At 42.3% G+C, this 23054-nt stretch overlaps 1 protein-coding gene across 1 annotated transcript in view; it reads left to right on the top strand.

Annotated features, from left to right (window-relative positions):
• BBX (BBX high mobility group box domain containing) overlaps positions 1–23054 on the top strand; it is a 193107-nt gene that overhangs the window by 71952 nt on the left and 98101 nt on the right. Inside the window, exon 3 of the mRNA XM_065419519.1 lies at positions 1202–1271. The gene's annotated coding sequence lies outside the window, so the exon portion shown is untranslated. The remainder of the gene's footprint in view (positions 1–1201; positions 1272–23054) is intronic.

The following is a 23054-nucleotide window of genomic DNA, read 5'->3' on the forward strand; positions in this document are numbered from 1 at the left end:
GAGTCTGTTTGGTATTCCTGGCTGGTATTTGAAGACTTTTCTGTTTGCTTTAGTTGTTTTTCGATTGTCAGGGGATCAGGCTGAATGTTCTAGGCATAGGCGTTACCCAACTCGGTGGCTGGTTATGGGAAAATAGTTCTCTGATTGCCAATGGCCAGTCTGGAAAGTAAAGTACTGATTGTAGGGATAAGTGTTAGCATCACCTCATTTCAAACTGTGATTTGGAGGTTCTTTTAAAACTACCTAGATTCAGTTTATGCTGCAAAGACAAGAGAAGTTTTTAATTGCTTTGGAGAAAATTAAGTGGGGAAAAATCTATCGCAGTTGAGGAAACCCAAGCTAAGGCAAGAACTGAATTATGATGCCATAGATTTTATTGCAGGATAATTTAGGCTTAATCTAAAACTATCACTGCTTTAAATTTAATCTATCAAAATCAGATTATTCAGCTAGATATTCTTACTAAACAATAAATAGTGCTAAGTTTTAAGTACAGTAGTAGGAAAAAAACAATGACAAATATGTCACTACAAGGGGAAAATTGCAGACTATCTTTCTCTGCTGAAGAATAGCTCTTTATTTGTAGCGGGTGCTTTGTAAACCTGTGTTTTCTCTGACCAGAGATGCTTTGGTGTTGGCAGTTTCATTTGTGTGAGCTTCAATTTGACTTCTGTGTTGTTTGTGCACATGTCTTCAATTTATCTTTTGCTGATAGCAGTGTAGTTTGCAGTAAACATTTATACTTTTTATATAGTATCTTCCATTCAGAGCTCAGAAAGCACTTTACAGACAGAATACACTTCATAAAACTTTCTTATCTCCTTTTTTCATAATCCATGTCAAACTTAACTTCTCAATAAGTGAATGTGGTAAATACACAATGGAAGACCTTTTAATGACCAACAGAAATGGGGAAAGGAGCTGATCCCTTTTTTTGCTTCTTCATGCTGTAAAAAGAAATGGACTCCCCCCTCCAGTTTTAGAAATATCAAATCTTGTTTTACCTGTTTTTGTTGGAGAATTGCAGTAGGAGTTTTCTCTGCCCTCAATTTTTTGTGGCAGAAGTGTTGAATCTTTCATAATGAACTATTGTCCTGAGTGGGTATTAGGAATTGAGAGTTAAATAGGTGATAATGTAAACAAAAATCAAAGGTTTTTTAAATAGTCTGACTAAAATCCCTTCCTCTTTTTGCTTCCTTAGGTTTCAGTCTCTTGTGATGTCATAATCCTACTAGTTCTCCAGGCTGCCGAGACTCTTCACCCAGCAGCAGGTAAGACAAGTCGTAATGGGCCAGGCTACTCAGCTGGTGTCAGCATGACTCTAGTGTAGCCAATGGAATTATCCCAGTTTGCCTCAGCTGAGAGTCTGTCTCATTATTCCTACTGTGTGTAGTTTAAAACAAACAAACAAAAACTATTTCCAGACCTTCTTTATTCATAATCAGGAAACAAAAATAACACAAATCCTAATATTGAACGGCAACTTTAAGGTAATTAGATGGCAGCAGGCTAATAATGTATGTTAATAGGTCACAATCCTCTTTTCTGATACGCGATGCAAGTATGTTATTTAGAGACCCGGAAATTCATCGCTTCCTTCCATTTTTGTGGTCATTCAGATTTTTCATCAACTTTACCTATTCATGTATTTACTTGGAGTTTCTGCAATGCTATCCTCATTTGTTTTGGTTTTTCTTCCTGTCTCAAAGAAAAATACGAAAGTGTGGCGTGTGGGTTTTGCTAATTTGTTTATTTTTGGTTTGGTGTCTTGGTTTTGAATTTTGAGCTTTTCTTTTTGGCCGTTACGTGTGAGTACTGTTTTGATTTTAGTATCTGGCATGTCCAGTGGAATTTGTGAATACAAGGTGACTTTAGGAGCAAGGACAATTTCCTGTGATTTAATTTTGTCCCACTAGGGGAAGAATCTACAATGAAGAAGATCGATTTGATACTCTGAGTTGGTGGCAAAATGTTTGATTTATCTTATTTTAGATTTTGAGAGAGGCAAACTGAGATACTTAATAATGAGATACTTTATGCTAGCACCAACTGAGTGACATCTAGAACCAACTCTTATAAGCCCTTTGCTTTTAATTGTGGGCAGATTCATTTAATCTGGGGCAAATGGAAAAAGCAAAGAACCATAGGGCGTAAAGATGTTTATTAGATGTTCGTTCAGCTCTTTTCCTGATCCCCAAAAGGGTTAATAATTAACGCCAGGACAAATGTTGGAAACACCTGCAATGACATTGTACTAAGGAACAAATTCATAAGGATGGAGGCTGCCTTCAGGATCATCCTTACTTTAGGATTCCTAATGTAGCTGAGTGAAAATAAATTCTTTGTCTCACCACACAAAAGATTCCCAACTTAGAATAAAATATAGTCTGCGAAAAATGGAGTCAAACAAGTTGCTTAGGGTCCACCTATTTAAGACTGCCTGTCTCCCTGTATCATACTGCTGCAGTAAGCAGAGGTGCTTATGTTGGAGTCCCCATGATTTAATAGAAAAGAGGTCAGTGGTAGAACATACTCTGTAAGGAGCCCTGAGTTGTGGAACAGGCTTCTGCTTTGGTCCTGAGCATTATGGGACTGGTGTTCTCCAGAGCATTTTGTAAGGCCCATCATGTTCCCCTGGGTGTTTTGAAGATGGTGGATTATGTTGGGAGTGATTATTTATGGGGGATGGGAGTTTGGGTGAATGAAAGAGCTACTGTTTGGGCTGTGTCGGGATAGGGATTTGTTGGAGTTTTTCTTGTTTTTTTTGCTGCCATTTTTTGTTTATTAGGTGATATTATTGTTTTAATAATGCTAAAGGCACCCAGAGTAACAAATTGTAGGAGAGAGAGAATCATTTTGTATCATTATATACTGAAATAAAATAAAATAAAATAAAATAAAAATGTTACCAAAAGATGTTGAATACTTCAAGGCTCCACAGACTAAGTGTCTCTGTATAATTACTTGAAATATTTAGACCTAAAAAGAACATTCTGGCATTCATATACAGTAACTCCTCACTTAAAGTCATCCCGATGAATGTTGTTTTGTTGTTACGTCGCTGATCTATTAGAGAACATGCTCGTTTAAAGGTGTGCAACGCTCTCTTATAATGTTGTTTGGCAGCCGCCTGCTTTGTCCACTGCTTGCAGGAAGAGCAGCCCGTTGGAGCTAGCTGGTGAGGGCTTGGAACCAGGGTGAACCAGCAGCCCCCCTATCAGCTCCCCTAAGTTCCCTGTGCAGTAGCCGCCCAGCAGGCTATCAATTGCCCGGCAATTCAGCTGTCCCTCCCCACACTGCCGTGTGCTGCTCCTTCCCTCTGCCTTGGAGCTGCTCCCGGGAGCCTCCTGCTTGCTGTGCAGAGGGAGGGGGAAGAGGGGTGCTAATGTCAGGGTGTTCACCCCTCCCCCCGCTTCTGCCCCCCACTCCTGTACCTCATCTCCACAGAGCAGGGCAGGGACATGACAGGGCTCAGGATGGAGGGAGCTTGCTGGCAGCAGCTGCTGTCTCAACTTGCTGATCTACTTAAAAAGACAGTGTACTTAGAGTGGGGTCAGAGTACTTAAAGGGGCAATGCATGTCTCTCTCTCTCACACACACGGTGTGTGTCTCTGTCACTCTCTGCTATGCTGTCTCCCCTCCCTCCATTCCTGCTGCCTTGTAGAGTGTGAGGCTACATTAACAACAACGTGTTAACCCTTGAGGGCTCAGCCGAGTGCTAGTTCATCATTTAGCAGTAAGGCACCACCCTCTGAATTCACCACCTCAACCAAGCTTCACAATCATCATTGCTGTGTACAGTATTCAATTGTTTGTTTAAAACTTATAGTGTGTGTGTGTGTGTGTATATATATATACACACACACCATAATATAGTCTTTTGTCTGATGAAAAAAATTTCCCTGGAACCTAACCCTCCTATTTACATTAATTCTTATGGGGAAATTGGATTCGCTTAACATCGTTTCGCTTAAAGTAGCATTTTCAGGAACATAACTACAGCGTTAAGTGAGGAGTTACTGTATGTATGAAAATGCAGCTGTTCTGAGAGGATTTTGTTAAGAGATTCAGTCCTATGTTATGCCAAGATCTGCAGCTGGATCACAAGTCCTTTGTGCTCTGAAGAAAGAAGCAATTCTTGATTTAATCCCAAGTGGCGCACAGAATCTGGTCCAAGAGGTGAATATAGCTGAACAGCTTGGTAATAGCGATTTATTTGTAATTAATGTAATTAAATTTAACATCCTTGTAGGGGAGAAAAGACCAAAGAAACCCACCTCAGTAGCATTTAACTTCAAAAAAGGGAACTACACAAAAATGAGGAGTCTAAGAGGCAGTTAGAGAAAATAAAAGACATCTTTTAAAAGTTGGCAGTAAAATCCTACTGAGGAAAATAGAAAGTAACAAACTCTGGCAAGTCAGATGTAAGGTATTAGGCAGACCAAAAAAAAATGTAAGACCAAATACATGTTTCTACTTAGGTGTGTAAATTTAGATTTAGGAATCTAAAATTGGGCAACCAGGTTTGGAAGTTTTGGCCTAGGGTTATGTATTTATTGGGGGGATCTTTTGCACATTGAGTAACTGAAACAGAATTACAGAAATGTAGGGCTGGAAGTGACCTCAAGAGATCATCTAGTCCAGTCCCTCATGCTAGATCATCCCTGACAAGTGTTTGTCCAACCTCGTTCTTAAAAGCCTCCAATCACGGGGATGCCACATCTTCCCTTAGAAGCCCATTCCAATAGGGGGGGAGGGATAGCTCAGTGGTTTGAGCATTGGCCTGCTAAACCCAGGGTTGTGAGTTCAATCCTTGAGGGGGCCACTTGGGGATCTGGGGCAAAATCAGTACTTGGTCCTGCTAGTGAAGGCAGGGGGCTGGACTCGATGACCTTTCAAGGTCCCTTCCAGTTCTAGGAGATGGGATATCTCCATTAATTAATAGGAAGTATCCTTATAGTTATAAAGTTTTCCCTAATATCTAACCTGAATATTCCTGGCTGCAGATTAATCCCATTAGTTGTCCTACTTTCAGTAGACACAAAGAATAAATCATCACAGTTTCTTTTTAACAACCCTTAACATCCCTTATCAGGTCCCCCTCAGTCTTCTTTTCTCAAGACTAAACATGTCCAGTTTTTTTTAACCTTTCCTCATAGGTCAGGTTTTCTAAACCTTTTATCACTTTTCTTGCTCTTCTCTGGACACTCTCTCCAATTTATCTGCATCTTCCTAAAGTATGGTGCCCAGATTTGGACACAGTACTCCAGCTGAGGCTGTATGTGTCTTACATACAACACTCCTGTTAATGCATCCCAGAAAATTAGCTTTTTTTGCAACTGCATCACGTTGTTGACGCGTATTGAATTTGTGATCCAGATCTTTTTCAGCAGTACTACCACCAGTTGTGCACCCCCCTTTAATAATTTCATCTAGACCATATTTCCCTAGTTTGCTTATGAGAAAGTCATGTGGGACTGCATGGTTTGTTCTTAATAAATCCATGCTGGCTATTTCTTATGAGCCTATTAGCCTAGAGGATACAAATTGATTGTTTAATAATTTGTTCCAGTATCTTTCTGGGTATCGAAATTAGGCTGACTGGTTTATAATTTTTAAAGATCGATGCTATGTTTGCCTTTCCTCAGTCTTCTGGGACTTGATCCGTCCTCCATGAGTTCTCAGAGATGATTGCTTCAGTTAGGTCTTGAAATACTGTAGGATTAATTTAATCAGGCCCTGCTGAAACATCTGAAATTAAGGCCTGGTCTACACTAACCCCCAAATTCGAACTAAGGTACGCAACTTCAGCTACGTGAATAACGTAGCTGAAGTCGACATACCTTAGTTCGAACTTACCGCGGTTCAGACGCGGTCCACACGCGGCAGGCAGGCTCCCCGTCGACTCCGCGGTACTCCTCTCGCCGAGCTGGAGTACCGCAGTCGACGGCGAGCGCTTCCAGGATCGATTTATCGCGTCCAGACCAGACGCGATAAATCGATCCCGGAAGTTCGATTGCCAGCTGTCTAACTACCGCAGTAGTGTAGACCTGGCCTAAGTTTCATACCTTTCCTTTGGCTTTCTCTGCAATAAGGAATAGCCTCTGTATGAGCTTGAAAAAAATCAAGAAACTTGGAAAATAACATTTGACATGCACACTATGAAACCTTACTACATGTTATGATGCATATTTGTGTTTGGCCCCCTGAATGTGATCCCATGCAATGTGTTCATCTTGGCAGACAGCTCCTTGGTGTTGTTGAGCTCTGTCTCTTCCCCATGAGTAGAACTTCATGTTACTATGATGATGGAACATCATGGAAATCTAGGGCGATATGATCAAAATCTATAAAATCACGAATGGTGTGGAAAAAATGAATAGAGAAGTGTTAATTACCTATTTTGACAATAAAAAGCCTGGGTCACCTGATGAAATTAGTTGGCAGCAGGTTTAATACAAACAAGAGGAAGTACTTTTTCTTCTTTGCGTGATGGTCCCTGTTGTATTCCACTGAGGGATTACGCAGGTGCACCATGTGTCTAGAGCCGAAGAATTTGAAAGTAGAAGTGATAAAGGGCCAGGCGGACCCACGGCGTCTCCAGGTCCTTCTCACCGCCATATGGTCCTGGTTGGAACTATTAGTGTCCTCTTGTTTGTAACACACCTTTAAAAGAGTATAGTGTGTATAGTTTTTGTTTTTGTTTTTTTGGTAGTATTTAGCTGCTTTTACGTAGTTTTTAGAATGGGCGTGTTCATGGGAAATGCAAGGAATCCTATCAAGCAGTAGGAAAGAGTCCACGATGTGTTCCTACTGAGCCAAATGGAACCACTTTGCCTCCTGGGCCCAACAGACAGGTCTTTCCGCAGAGGACCCTTCCTCCCCAGCCCTGCAACTTTGACTCTCTGGCTAGGATGCAGCCAGAGTTTTTATAGAGGGCTTCCATACCCAGAACTCTTTGCAGAGAAGGGAAGTCCCTCCCCTGTCTCTGAGTGATTGGCTAGGCAAACTGTCAATCAGCTTCCTTTACTCCTGGGTCTTATAAAGACTTCACCCATCACACACTATTATTATTTTTTCAGTGAGTATGATTCTGCCACAGCAGGAGAGAAAGATAATAGAAGATCTTTGGCAACAGTATATTTTAATTTCTCTCTCTCTCTCTCTCTCTCTCTCTCTCTCTCTCTCTCTCTCTCTCTCTCAAACTATGTAATACTTACCATGTGTGTGTATAGATAGATCTCTTAAAAGGCTTAGATAGATAGATAGATCTAAATTTTCAAAAGAGGGGTCAATATTTTGGGTGCCTAACATTCAACTCCTTTTCTCCTGAAGTTAGGTACCCAGGTTTAGAGATTGCACAGAGAATTTGGGCCTACATGATTTGTACAAGGTCACACATTGAGTCAAAGGCTGAGCTCAAATTTGAACCCAGGTCTCCTAACATCCATCATCATGCCAATCCTCGTGGCCTACTCTGATGCTGGGTCCATGCAGGATACAATCAGGTTGTTATTTATTCTTTGGGACTTCGTTATATGTCCATCCAAGGCCTTAATTAGCTTGCTGGCCTTAGCTATTGGACAGTATTCCACATCACAGAACCAGCACCGATGATTAAAAACTATTGTTAACCTATGCTGACGAAAGGTCTGGACTCAGTGAATGGTAGAGTTTGCTTTTTTTTTAAATGGTTTTTCTAGATAAGATCTCTTAAAGGGCTTGATCATGCAAGATGCTGTGTACACTGCTCCCAATCCAATCAGCAAAGCGCATAAGCATATGCTTTACTTTCAGATCGTGCTTATTATTTTAGGTCATGATCCTGCAGAGATAAGTACCAGATTTTTCTGTTTAAAAAAGTGGAGAGTTTTAAAAAAAACACTAGGTGGCGCCTGAAAGTTGTGTAATGAGACATTGCACAACCTTTCTGAGCTTTACTACATCCAGAAGTTTATGCAACTCACTGTGGTTAAAAGCGGCAGAATCCTTTTGCAAATACGTTATACACACACACACACACACACACACACAAAAGTAGAGTAGCAAACCCTTTGGTTTCAGTTAATTTTTCTATGACTAAATTGAGGCTCTGAACTAAAGAATTTACAGTGCTCTAAAAGTCCATTTAAAATAATGCCTGCAGTAAAGGGAAAAGCATAAGTGAGAGTGAATTTGCTTGCTCATCACATGTTTTGTAAAAATATTTTATCTCTAGGTTTTTGCACAAGTTCTGTTTTTCAGTCTGAATTTTTTTAAATCTTAAATGTAACTCTAGAGAACAAATATATCCTAAATTGAGCAACTGTCCATTAAACTTTAAGATGGGCATGTGTAATACTAGAAAATTGGTATAATACTATCCATTGACAATCTACTAGGGGAGAGATGACAAGGGAGTTGAATTCAAGGGTACAATATTTTTCACACTGTAATTCTATAATCAGAGTATTGTAGCTATCTCATTTAAACAAACAAAAAAGACAGGGACAGCTTGATTTTGCAGGATGTATTGTGTTAATTTTGATAATAGCTAGGAATGTATTTAAGTTCATCTCAGGATATTTCTCTCAATAAACATTAAGTATATCTGTCTTGTTTAAAATGAATCCAGGATGTTTTCATTGACTTTTTTTTTTAAGATGCAAGAATGCTACGGTATTATAATTTATGGCCTAATAGCACTTAATGGATCAGAAAATCAGGTTAAATACACTGTATAGACATTCATTTATCTTCCTTCGGCTGTCAAGGGAGCAGTGGGTGGTGGTGGTTATGATGGCTTATTAACACTGCTGTTTTAATCTGTTGTACATGAGTTCAAGGCGAAAGTGGAAACTATAACAAACACTACGATTGTGCAAGAATATTTTACATCCTATTAAAAATGTATTAAAGGCCTAATTCTTTCATTTGCTCCTACAGCTGTATATGGTTCCCTTGACTCCTGTAGTAATTATAGGTGAATTTTATTACGGAAGCTTCATTGTGTACACTCACGCCTGTCGAAAGAAATTTGGGGACCCACTACATCATGTTTGCTGAGGCCCCACCCTGTCTCTTTTCATCCCCATTTCACCCCAGTTACTGACATTTTGGGGCCCCTGAGCTTGAGGTCCCAGTACAATTATCCCCTCTTTTCCCCCATCTTGTCAATATATTTGAAAATGTAGAAAAACATCCAAAAATATTTAATAAATTGGTATTCTATTGTTTAACAGTGCAATTAAAACTGCGATTACACTGGTCTACAATTTTTGAGAAGTCGTCTGCTTCAGAGATAAAATGTGCTATTTATTATGTATTTTGATGTGCTGAATTCAAATATGACAATTAAAACAACTGATTGGCTACTGTTTCTAAGATATTTAAGTTTTTACATTTTATGTCTATGTATATTGTGTAGATAGTAGAGTTTTAATCATAAATTGTAAACCTAGGTCTTTTCATGGGTTTATGGTTGCTTTACATGAGAATATTTCACCTGTCCTGTTTATGTAACACTTTAAAAATCAGCAAAAGGGTTATCTAAATAAAATTTATTATGAAACAAAAGGCAAAAAACTATTCTGTACATAGTTTAGTCCTATTCAGTGTCTACTCAGCGCTTCTTGGCTTGTCTCTTGTATTTATTAAATGGAGCATCTCTTGTCACTGTCCAGCAATAGTCTGCAAGCATTGATGGGCTCCATTTGCCCTGATAGCGTTTCTCCATTGTTGCAATGTCCTGGTGAAATCGCTCGCCATGCTCGTTGCTCACTGCTCCGCAGTTCGGTGGAAAAAAAATCTAGATGAGAGTGCAAAAAATGTATCTTTAGTGACATGTTGCAACCAAGGCTTTTGTATGCCTTGAGGAGGTTTTCCACCAACAACCTGTAGTTGTCTGCCTTGTTGTTTCCGAGAAAATTTATTGCCACTAACTGGAAGGCTTTCCATGCCGTCTTTTCCTTGCCACGCAGTGCATGGTCAAATGCATCATCTCGAAGAAGTTCATGAATCTGAGGACCAACAAAGACACCTTCCTTTATCTTAGCTTCACTTAACCTTGGAAATTTTCCACGGAGGTACTTGAAAGCTGCTTGTGTTTTGTCAATGGCCTTGACAAAGTTCTTCATCAGACCCAGCTTGATGTGTAAGGGTGGTAACAAAATCTTCCTTGATTCAACAAGTGGTGGATGCTGAACACTTTTCCTCCCAGGCTCCAATGACTGTTGGAGTGGCCAATCTTTCTTGATCTAGTGGGAATCTCTTGCACGACTATCCCATTCGCAGAGAAAACAGCAGTACTTTGTGTATCCAGTCTGCAGACCAAGCAAGAGAGCAACAACCTTCAAATCACCACAAAGCTGCCACTGATGTTGGTCATAGTTTATGCACCTCAAAAGTTGTTTCATGTTGTCATAAGTTTCCTTCATATGGACTGCATGACCAACTGGAATTGATGGCAAAACATTGCCATTATGCAGTAAAACAGCTTTAAGACTCATCTGGATGCCATCACACCATCGATGTTGTTGCAGGCTACAAGATCACCTTCCATGAAGAAGAATGGGACAAGATCCTTTTGACGGTCACGGAACATGGAAACCCTAACGTCACCTGCCAGGAGATTCCACTGCTGTAGTCTGGAGCCCAACAGCTCTGCCTTACTCTTGGGTAGTTCCAAATCCCTGACAAGGTCATTCAGTTCACCTTGTGTTATGAGGTGTGGTTCAGAGGAGGAGGATGGGAGAAAATGTGGGTCCTGTGACATTGATGGTTCAGGACCAGAAGTTTCATCCTCTTCCTCTTCCTCGTCTGACTCAAGTGAGAATGATTCTGGTGCATCAGGAACCGGCAGTCCTTCTCCGTGGGGTACTGGGCATATAGCTGATGGAATGTTTGGATAATGCACAGTCCACTTTTTCTTCTTTGACACACCTTTCCCAACTGGAGGCACCATGCAGAAGTAACAATTGCTGGTATGATCTGTTGGCTCTCTCCAAATCATTGGCACTGCAAAAGGCATAGATTTCCTTTTCCTGTTCAACCATTGGCGAAGATTTGTTGCACAAGTGTTGCAGCATATGTGTGGGGCCCACCTCTTGTCCTGATCTCCAATTTTGCAGCCAAAATAAAGGTGATAGGCTTTCTTAACTATAGTGGTTATACTGCGCTTTTGTGATGCAAAAGTCACTTCACCACAAACATAGCAGAAGTTATCTGCACTGTTCACAGAAGTACGAGGCATCTCTGCTCACTTTGGCTAAACAGAAATGTGTCCCTTTGCAAAATCAAACACTGACAAATAAGAGAGCACGACACTGTATGATTTCTAGAGCTGATATAGGGCAATTTGTTCAGCAGAGTGATGTAAGCTTCGTTATGATTGCATCATCCATGACTTCTAGGAATAACATAATGCAATTCATATCATGTATGACGCAATACCAGCTTCAGATTGCATCATTCATTGTTTTGCCTAAAAAGCAAGTACTGTCCAAACCCAGTCAGATTTATTCATAGATCCAGTCAAAGATGTATTTTAGTCATTTCTGGTTTAAACTGAGATCCCTTCTCTTTATAACTCACTTATCCTCCGCCATTCCCAAGTCAAGGGTCGTATATACTGACCCAATAGCATATCTTGAAAACTACAGCCAATCAACAATTTTAAGCATCATTTTCATTCTCAGTGACCCAGAATTAGTAAAGTTTGACTACATTTATTTCAGAAGCATTTTGGCTGTAGAGCAGTGTTAGTTGTGATTAATTTTTTAAATTGTGATTAATTTTTTGAGTTAATCGCATGAGTTAACTGTAATTAATCAACAGCCCTAATTTTAAGTAAAGAAGGTGGGCCAGGATCTTCAGCTGGTGTTAACAGCATAATTCTGTAGACTTCTATACTAATTTATATAGCTAAGGATCTGGCCCTATATCTGAATTGTATAATGTTGCCAACTCTCGCATTTTATTGAGTCTACTGATGTTGGATGTTTTACTTGAAGCTCCAGTTCCTAGAGGTACGTGTATATGTGCGAATCTCAACTTAAAAAAAAAAAAAAAAGTTTATAGTTTTTAGGATTCCAAAGAAAAGCTTGAAAATATGAGCTGAATATAGCCTAGCAGCTCAGAAACCAGAAGGCAAATAAAAAGAAACCAACATATTTATTTTAATCTTTGTTCTGTATGCATGCAGGAGTCTGCCCACGTGCAGCAAGATGCAGGATCAGGGCTACTGATGAATTGTTATAAATTTGGAAATAAAGAATGCAGAGGAATGCTATTAGGTTTTTTCCCCCCAAGCTTCCTTTCTTATTTTCTCATTCAGTCAGTTTCTAGCAGTTGGGAAGAACTAGATACTTCTACTTTTAAGATCATAATTTAAGTGGAAGACAATTTGAAGAAAATCTCTGTTGCCTCTTTTGTTGTTCTCTTTACCAAGCAGATATTTGGGAAGTTAAAATCTCCCCTAATGACATTATTCTAAAACTCTGTCTAGGAATTGTTTGGCTCTCTGACTTCTCCAGCCCTGCTGCCCTGTTTACAGTAGCTTTTGGAGTTAGATTGTGATTTGACTGAATCTGCCCTGAGTACGGGTCTGCATGTAGCTGTGCTGTCTCCAGAGCAGAGTCACAAATCACTTTCTAGCCTCTGTATTTGTTCGGCAGGGGAGTAATCTGCTGCTGCTACGTGCCAGTAATAGATCACTCCCTTCTCTGTGCTACCTCAGCTGCACTGACCAGTACGTTTGGGGAACAGAGACAGGGTTCCACCCATTCTCCATCCCTTCCCGTACATGGAGCATTGTCTGTGCAGGCGAGTAAGGAGGAACTTTATACTCCTTTCTGACTGTGTAGGCATGCAAGGCCACTGTAATCTTGCCCTTAGACTTTATTCCTTGTTCTCTTGCTGTCCCTTGGTGTCAAAGATATTTACAATGTCATGTAAACACAGCCATCCATTTCTTTTTTTCTCCTGCCTATTGATTATATCCATCTTCACTGATATGAAAATAATCATCCACAGTATGCCCACTAGATGAAGATCTGCTGATATTTAGTGATGGCTTCTATTTCTCCTTGCTTGTGTTTTCATTACAATCATTCACGGATATTTCAATATATCTATTAATTTCTCTCTGATTTTATTTTGTTTGGTTTTGGAACTGCTTTGCCTTCTACTATACATTGCCTGACCAAAGTCACTGCCAGATTGAATTATGCAAAACCACTTCCTGAACCCTTCTCCTTTCTTTCCTAGTCTAAAGCCCACCTACTATGAGTATTGTGTATGTTGAATGTAGGAGTTTGATACTTCCTCTTCTTAACAGGAGTCTGTCCAGTCCAAACAAGCTAGCTGATTCCTTTCTCATGGCTGGACTGTTTCACCATTTGAATTAATATGAATTTTATTGCAAGTTTATTGCAAGGTGACAGAGCCTATTGTATCAGGTGCAGCAAGTGTATTTAAAAGCTACTACATGCTGCATAATAATATTTATTCCTGAGGCCATTCTGCGCCAAAAAATATTAAAAATTCTGTGCACAATATTTTAAAATTCTGCAAGTTTTATTTGTCAATAAATAAATGCAGAGGTTCCAGCATGGCAGTGGGGAGCACAGGCCACTGGCTTGCTGAGGGTGGGAGATCACCCTGGGGACACAGACTCTGTGGTGAGGCTGCACCCTACCCTGACACAGCACAAGACCTGGGCCTGCCCCAGAAACACCCTGGGAGCCTGCCCCTCTGCGCCAGGCGCACCAGATGTGGGGCACGCCGGCTCGATCATAGAATCATAGAACTAGAAGGGACCTTGAGAGGTCATCTAGTCCAGTCCCCTGCACTCAAGGCAGGACTAAGTATTATCTAGACCATCCCTGACAGGTGTTTGTCCAACCTGCTCTTAAAAATCCCCAAAGATGGAGATTCTACAACCTCCCTAGGCAATTTATATCTAGTGCTTAAGCACTCTGACAGTTAGGAAGTTTTTCCTAATGTGTTTTTCCTAATGTCCAACCTAAATCTTGCTGCAAGTTAAGCCCATGGCTTCTTGTCCTGTCCTCAGAGGTTAAGAAGAACAATTTTTCTCCCTCCTCCTTGTAACAACCTTTTATGTACTTGAAAACTGTTATCATGTCCCCTCTCAGTTTTCTCTTCTCCAGACTAAACAAAACCAATTTTTTCAATCTTCCCTCATAGGTCATGTTTTCTAGAAAAAGTTCTAAACTGAGAAAGAATAAGCAAGAGATTGAGGCTCTTGATATTATTTAAGATCTTCTAGTTACCCCAGAACTGTTGCACCCTGTGTATATTAAAACAAAATTTACTAGGTTGATGTCATTGGTTAATAGCTTCAGATTTTAAACTCAAATACATTTTAAGTGATTTGAGGGATTCATTCAGCAATTCATTTTCTTGTAATGTCAACTTGTTATATTTACAAAACAGAAATTTCTAGGAACAGTATCCCTGAACTATTAGTTAACTCTATATTTTGTTCTGTGTAAAGGCAAGCATCTGCTAACACTCTAGTGCTGGCACACTCAATCACTTTGCAAAACTACCATTAATACCATTATACCTGCTACCACATATGTTACCATGTGTTACTGTATTAAATTTCCAGTAGGAGAGCACTTTACTTGGTCAAAACCAGTTAGTTGTTCTTGCTCTGTTGCTGTTGTGTATGAAGGCCAGTTGGTTGAGATTAAAAGCAGTTTTGTGTCTAAATCCCCTACTAAGCTTTGAAAAATCTCAGCTCTCTGGTGCAGATGGGATGTGGAGAGGAGGTTGATTAGAGTTGGTTGGTTCTGTAGGATTAGAGGTCATATAGCACTTTGCAAACATTGAGTTAAGCCTCACCGTTCCCCTGAGATCAGTATTCTACCTATTTTACAGATGCCTCAGTTTAGCTTTAGAAGATGAAATGCTGACCCTAATGAAATCAGTGGTGGTTTTTCTATTGAATTGAGTGGAAGCAGGATTTCACTCAGAGAGTTTAATCAAATATTGCAACACCTTTCTACAAAATACAGTTTACTCACACGGATTAAGTAAATGCATCAGGCCACATTAATTTCTGGTTGACCACAGTCTTCATCCTGGAACTTTAGATGGAGGCCCAAGCCATGGAGCGCCTTGACGATAAGAACCGACACCTTGAACTCAACTCTGTAGTCTATGGGAAGCCAGTGCAAAGAGTGGAGCACAGGTCTGATGTGCAGTAGACTTGGAAAGTGGTCTGTCTTGTCTCTTTTAATTTTTGAGAATCTTTGGAATTAGAGGTGTATATGTGTGCAATATACGTGGTTTTATTTTACTTAGATGGTAATTGAGACATATGCATTGCTGTAACCGTTTTGGAGGAAATGAAATGAATAGTTCCCAATGTTTCCAAGTGGGAAAAGAGTTTGTGAAAAGAAGGGAAAGTGTTAATGATGAGAAAAGGAAATGGTTGCCACTGGAAATAAGTGTCTTGTTCCTCTCACATACAACAGTTTGGTTTTTTTTCTTTGAAAGCTCATATTTTTTTGGTGGGCAGGAGAGAGAACTTTTGTAGACCTTCCATGATCATTTAAAACACAGAAATTCAAAGTGAGTACTATTTCTTGGGTAGTCTTCGATAAATAAAATTAAAAACTGAGAACAAAAAAGGGAGCAATCAATGAAAATTCAAAAAGAGAAATAAGGAATAGTTTGTCATTTACTTAAACAGGAAAGAGAGCTTCATTAAAAATTAAGTAAGAATTGTTGCTGTGTTAGTTACATGTGGTGACAGGCTATCCCAAATTTCTGCCGGCAGACAGTATTCCATTTATTCACAGCATGTCCTCCATTAAACCATCACTTCTGTGAAAGTTAGAAAAGCTCATTAGTGGCTCTCTGCTGTGAAACAAGAAGAAATACATTCACTATCTGGTCAGTAATTAGTACCAATTAATTTCCTTTCTTCATTATAGTAAGCTAAAAGAAATTCTGCAGGTCAAGTTACCCCAGAGCTAAATAAACTATTTAATTAAAAACATACTCTTTTTTTCATTTATATATATTTTATCATCTTGCAGTTTAATTGTAATTGAAATATAAGGAATTGAGCTTCTCTGCTTGGAGAGAGAAGGGAAAATCAATGAGTTGGCCGAGTTAAGCTTCTTTACGGTACCCCTGCTTCCTGGTTGAGACAGCTCACCTCATCAGATCATTAACAGTATCAGTGTCTCAGTGATCAATCCTTCTGTATTTGTTTATGTTCTTATGGTATTTCTTAAAGAGTAGCTTAGAAATTTGACTAGTGTGGTATGGGGTGGAATATGCTGAATAAATTGCCTTAACATTACCTCATTCCTGTTCATGTACTAGTATTCCATGTGGACATAATAAGAGCCCAGTCTAACTCCCAATAAAGTCAGTCTGAAAAACTCCTGTTGAAATCAAAGGGAGTTGGATGGGGCACTTATAGTCTGAGATGCCAGTGTTCTACTTGAGAGTCCTAACAGTTTAGGTTTAGATCTATTTATCACTTGCATCAGTTCTTTGACACAGCAATTCAAGCTACATCACCAAGTATGCAAGAGGTGGTTTGCTGCAGTAGATATGGCAAAGAATACTGACTTGTCCATTAAAATGTTGGCTCTGCCACAGTTATCCTGGCAAAGCAGATGCGTTCATACTGTCAGAACGGCAGGATTTTACCAGAATTTGTATGGTAAAATCCTGCCGTTCTGACACACATGGCACCCATAGAAAACACAGACCCATTGAAATCTTAGACCACCTAGGAGTTGCCATTCAAATCTCTGGAGTTTTGCTTTTGCAAGTAGACAATGTTGCTGTGGTGTTTCTTACACTTAATATTCTTCTTCGAGTGCTTGCTCATGTCCATTCAACTTAGGTGTGTGTGCTCACCACGTGCACTGGTGCCGGAAGTTTTTCCCTCAGCAGTATCTGTAGGGGACTGGCTCTGGCACCCCCTGGAGTGGCACGCACATGCTGCGGTATATAGGGAGCTGCCGGTTCCCCCCACCCTCAGTTCCTTCTTGCTGCCAGTGACGGTGCTGGAACTGTTGCTGCTTCAGGTAGTGCTGTTGCTGCTCGTTCGTACGAACTAGTTATCTCTTGTATTATACTGTACATAGTTTTCTGTTAGTGTTTTTAAATCCCTTAGCTATAAGTTAGAGACTTTGTAGGTCCCGAATGGGACTTTGCCTCGGGACGGGGCAGGCCCCGGTCCCCAGGCTTTAAGCCCTTTGATCGCTGCAAGAGGCCCATGCCTGTTAGTGATCCCCACAGCAGTTGTCTGCGTTGCTTGGGCGAAGGGCACGTTAGTGAGAAGTGCAAAATTTGCAAGTCCTTCAAGCCAAGAACTAAGAAGGAGCGCAATATTGGTTTAAGAGCGCTTCTTATGGAGTTGGCTCACCCCGGCACCGGAACAACGGTACAATTTGGCGCTGAGTACTGTAACCTCGGTACGCGGCGCCCCACCGGGACCGTCCGTTGGCCGGCACCAGTCCCCATCCGTGGCTCCAACCAAGAAGCCCAAGAAGGTGGGACGAGGCCGGTCTCCAACCTCCCACAAGGGAAAGGATAAGACTGGGTGTGAGCAAAGTCCCATGCTGGGCAACTCTTCACTCACATCGGGATCTCGGGCCCAAGCTCCAGTGGAGCGATGTAGCCCAACCTGCTCCCCGCCAGCTACCCTGGATAGCCCGCTGGGCGGCCGAATGGGACATCTCCCCTTCGCATTCTTCAGTGCAGTCGATCTTAAACTACATGCTTCATTTGAGGTATCGGGGCCTGGCGCACTCCTCTATCAGGGTGCATCTGGCAGGGTGCATTTCTGCCTTTCATCCGCCAATCCAGGGGCAGACTGTGTTCTCCCATGACATGAAAGTCAGGTTCCTCAGAGGCTTCGAGAGACTTTTTCCTCAAGTTCGGTCCGCGGCCCCTCAGTGGGATCTGAACTTGGTTTTGTCGAGGCTTATGGGCCTGCCCTTTGAGCCTTTGGCCTCGTGCTACCTGTCTCATCAATCGTAGAAGATCGCGTTCTTGGTGGCAGTGACGTTGGCGAGGCGAGTCTCTGAGCTGCGAGCCCTGACCTCAGAACCGCCGTACACAGTCTTCTATAAGGACACGGTCCAGCTCCGTCCCCACCCGGCCTTCCTTCCCAAGGTGGAGTCCTGGCTCATGTGGAAAGTAGACATCTTCCTTCCGGTCTTCTGCCCTAAGCCCCATAAGACTAGTGAAGAGAGGCACCTTCACTCTTTGGATGTAAGGAGGGCCCTGGCTTTCTACCTAGATCGGACAAAGCCTTCCTGTAAGTTGACTCAGCTTTTCATCTCTGATAGGATAAAGGGCCTCCTGGTGTCCACGCAGAGGATTTCTAACTGGATCACCTCTTGCATTCGGACCGGCTATGAGTTGGCGGGAGTCCCTCCGCCGCTGATCATCAGAGCCCACTAGACCAGAGCGCAGGCATCTTCGGCGGCCTTCCTGGTACACTTCCCGATCCAGGATATCTGTCGAGCCACGGCATGGTCCTTGGTGCACATGTTCACGGCCCACTACGCCATCACTCAGCAGGCCAGGGACAATGCTGGGTTTGGCAGAGCTGTGTTGCAATCTACACATCTGTGAACTCCTACCCACCTCCGAGGGGTACTGCTTGGAAGTCACCTAAGTTGAATGGACATGAGCAATCACTCGAAGAAGAAAAGACAGTTACCTTTTCCGTAACCGTTGTTCTTCGAGATGTGTTGCTTATGTCCTTTTCGCAACCCACCTTCCTTCCCCACTGTCGGAGTTTCCGGCAAGAAGGAACTGAGGGTGGAGGGAACCGGTGATGCCCCTTATACTGTGGCATGTGCGCGCCACTCCAGAGGGCGCCGGAGCCAGTCCCCTACAGATACTGCTAAGGGAAAAACTTCCAGCACTGGTACATGTGGCGAGCACACACACCTAAGTTGAATAGACATGAACAACACATCTCGAAGAACACCATTTACGGAAAAGGTAACTGTCTTTTTGTAGGCTTGGAAGGGTTCGTTTTTTATCAGTAAATGTCAGGAAACATTGATTGATGATAAAAATTTACAGATAGGCAAAGTAAGAGAAATGCTGTCTGAGAACTTCTAGGGGTTTGATATAGGGATATTTACTTTGTATATGTTGATATGTGATGTCAATTTGTGTTTTAACAATTATAAAGCTTCATTTTGATTCACAGTCTGTCATTACATAATTGTTTGACATCCCCCTGCAACTGCACAAATTTAAATTGATAAAAAGAAATGCTTAAAAATAAACATAGACATTATATATTGAAATTACAAAAAAAAAAAACCTTAAATTTTGCCAAGCTTATTGGTGTAGAGACAGTATAAATACTTTCCTAATGTTTAATTACTTGTAAAGACATTTGTAAAGATTTTGATGATCACCACCGTAAATGTATAATTTTGTAGGTGCTCCATTAGTGTTAATGCAACATGTAAGGTTAAGAAATTATGCAGGCAACTATCAATGTTCCCAAAATTAAGACCATGGAATTGGTCTTATTTTTACGTATTGTTTTGTAAAGAATCTAGGAACGTAGGGAGAGAGAGGGCGGAAGTAGATATCAGAGAGAAGGCACAATAAAACAGTTTGGGGGTTTTGAATTTTTAAAGATGAAAATTTGTATCTAATTCTATAACTAAATTTGAAAAAAAATTATGTGTAAAAAAACCAAAAACAATCCCCCCCGCCCAAAAAAAAAATTTACATTTTTACAGTTGATTACATTTTTCTGCTGAAAGCCTGCATTGGGTGTACAGAGAATATTGTGTTTCCAGCAACAGAAAATAAAAAGATAGCCAGCAGGAAAAGGCTGAAAAAATATTTTGACAACAATTCTATTGGTAAAATTTCTCTTTCACATCTCATCTGTATCTCTGCATTAAAGGTACTTGTAAACAATCACCCTGGAGGTATCTCTGTTGTCAGTGGATCTGGAACATAAGCTTTGACAAGAATCGTCTGCTGATGTGTTATACAGCACGTGTGATTCATTTTAATCAAGGCTACCATACTTTGTCCAATATTTTGGAACATAACTCTTCTTTCTCCTGCTTTTGTATCAATTCTTTATTGTGCATGTACCTGACAATTGCTTGTAATTTGTTTCAATTTCCTTTTCTCTTTTCGTAGTAACCCTGCTTTAAAAATTACCTTGTTTATCTATATTATCATCTCTTTATTTAGACTGTCCATCTCAGACAGATTGGAAGATACTATTTAGCTCTACTGAGATTATAGGAGAGTTGATACCTCTCCTGATGTGATGTACTTCATAAATTGCACTTACGAGAGTTGCAGTTCAGTGCAATGTATATTAATGTAACTGTTCTTTTGTTACCCTTATGGGATTGCAAGACTAAGGGTTCAGTCCTGTAAAGACTCTTGCATGTGCTTAGCATTCCACACCATGAGTAATCCTGATGCTTTCAGTGGCACTACTCAGGGTATGTCTACACTACGAGAGTAGTTCGATTTTACTTAAATCGAATATGTGGAATCGATATTGCAAAGTCGAACGTGTGTGTCCACACTAAGGACAGTAATTCGACTTTGTGAGTCCACACTAACGGGGAAAGCGTCGACATAGGAAGCGGTGCACTGTGGGCAGCTATCCCACAGTTCCCGCAGTCCCCGCTGCCCATTGGAATTCTGGGTCGAGCCGCCAATGCCTTCTGGGTAAAAAAATGTGTCGAGGGTGCTTTTGGGTAACTGTCGTCATCCGTCCGTCACTACCGCCCTCCCTCCCTGAAAGCGCCGGCGGGAAATCAGTTTGCGCACTTTTCTGGTCAGTGACAGCGCGGACGCCACAGCACTGCGAGCATGGAGCCCGCTGCGACCATCGCTGCAGTTGTGGCCGTTGTCAACACCTCGCAGCTTATCATCCACCTTTCCCAGAGGCAGATGCAGAAAAATCAGGCGAGGAGGCTACGGCACCGCGGTGAGGACCTGAAGTCTGAGAGTAGCACAGACCTGTCAGAAAGCACGGGACCCAGCGCCGAGGACATCACGGTGGCAATGGTTCATGTTGATGTTGTGGAACGGCGATTCTGGGCCCGGGAAACAAGCACGGACTGGTGGGACCGCATAGTGCTGCAGGTCTGGGATGAATCACAGTGGCTGCGAAACTTTCGCATGCGGAAGGGGACTTTCATGGAACTTTGTGAGTTGCTGTCCCCTGCCCTGAAGCGCAATGACACCCGGATGCGAGCAGCCCTGACTGTCCAGAAGCGAGTAGCCATAGCCCTCTGGAAGCTTGCAACGCCAGACAGCTACCGGTCAGTCACGAACCACTTTGGCGTGGGCAAATCTACCGTGGGGGTTGTTGTGATGCAAGTAGCCAACGCAATCGTTGAGGTACTGCTCTCAAAGGTAGTGACCCTGGGAAACGCGCAGGTCATCATAGATGGCTTCGCCGAGATGGGATTCCCAAACTGCGGTGGGGCTATAGATGGAACTCACATCCCTATCCTGGGACCGGACCACAAGGCCAGCCAGTACATCAACCGAAAGGGCTACTTTTCAATGGTGCTGCAAGCACTGGTGGACCATAGGGGACGTTTTACAAACATCAACGTTGGATGGCCGGGCAAGGTTCATGACGCTCGTGTTTTCAGGAACTCAGGTCTGTTTAGACGGCTGCAGGAAGGTATTTACTTCCCGGACCACAAAATAACTCTTGGGGATGTGGAGATGCCTATAGTCATCCTCGGGGACCCAGCCTACCCGCTAATGCCCTGGCTCATGAAGCCCTATACTGGCGCCCTGGACACTGAAAAAGAACTCTTCAACTACCAGCTGAGCAAGTGCAGAATGGTGGTGGAGTGTGCTTTTGGCCGTCTCAAGGGGAGATGGAGAAGCTTACTGACTCGCTGTGATCTCAGCGAAACCAATATCCCCATTGTTATTGCAGCTTGCTGTGTGCTCCACAATCTCTGTGAGAGCAAGGGGGAGACCTTTATGGCGGGGTGGGAGGTTGAGGCAAATAGCCTGGCTGCTGATTACGCCCAGCCAGACAGCCGGGCGATTAGAAGAGCCCAGCGGGACGCGCTGTGCATCCGGGAGGCTTTGAAAGCTAGGTTCCTGAGTGAGCAGGGTAACCCTGTGACTTTTCAGTTTGTGTACAGAGAAGCTGAACCTGCCCCCGTTTCTTTACCCACTAAATGTTCAGTATCCTCTCCAGTTACATACCCCGTTCCCCCCCCCTTACAACCCACGTTTAAAAATAAAATCACTTGAATTTTGTTAATGAACACTGTTTTCTTTATTACTGTTTTCGTGGGAAAGTGTTGAAACTGGGACGCAGACTGTGGTGGGGAGCGGGTGTAGTGTAGTGATGCAAATGAAGCTTCTAAACTCCAGGAATGACAGGCTCCGCGGTGGTGGACTGGTGGTTTCAACGGAGCCTGCCACCCCTCCTGTTCGGGACTCTGTGTGTGGGGGGGCTATGTGACTTTGTGGCAGGGGGAGGACGGTTACAGATCCCCTGCCGCGTGGCTCTGTGATCCAGGATAAGGACCGCTGCATAAGATCGGTAACTGCCCTCCCCCACCACAAAGTCACAGAGCACCCACCACAGAACACTAAAACCACCTCCCAGACTGACCAGGGTAACTAGTGACTGCAATGTGTGTGTGCCCTGCTGCTGAACCTGCCGCCGCCTCTGTACCCTGGTAAAGGTGACTGTCCTGTCCAATTACCAACCCCCTTCCCCCCCTTCAGACAGACTCTCCTCAAAAAGAACATGATGGAAACAGTAATTAACAGATTATTAGCAACTACACATGAAACTGGGGGGAGAAACTTGGACGGGGGCTTGGGTGAGGCGGGAAGGAAAGGACTTGTCAAATTTTGGGGAATGAGAGCCTTCTAGTAGTAGAGCAGTCTGCAGGGGTGGAGTGAGAGTTTTCACGGACTCTGCCGCCCCTCCTTCTTTGGACTTTGGGTGAGGGGGGTATGGGACTTGGTGGCGGGGGAGGGCGGTTACAGATAGACTTCAGCGGGGCTCTGTCCTCCTGCCT

This window comes from Emys orbicularis, chromosome 1 (genome assembly GCF_028017835.1).
Source record: "Emys orbicularis isolate rEmyOrb1 chromosome 1, rEmyOrb1.hap1, whole genome shotgun sequence".
Taxonomy (NCBI): Eukaryota; Metazoa; Chordata; order Testudines; family Emydidae; genus Emys; species Emys orbicularis.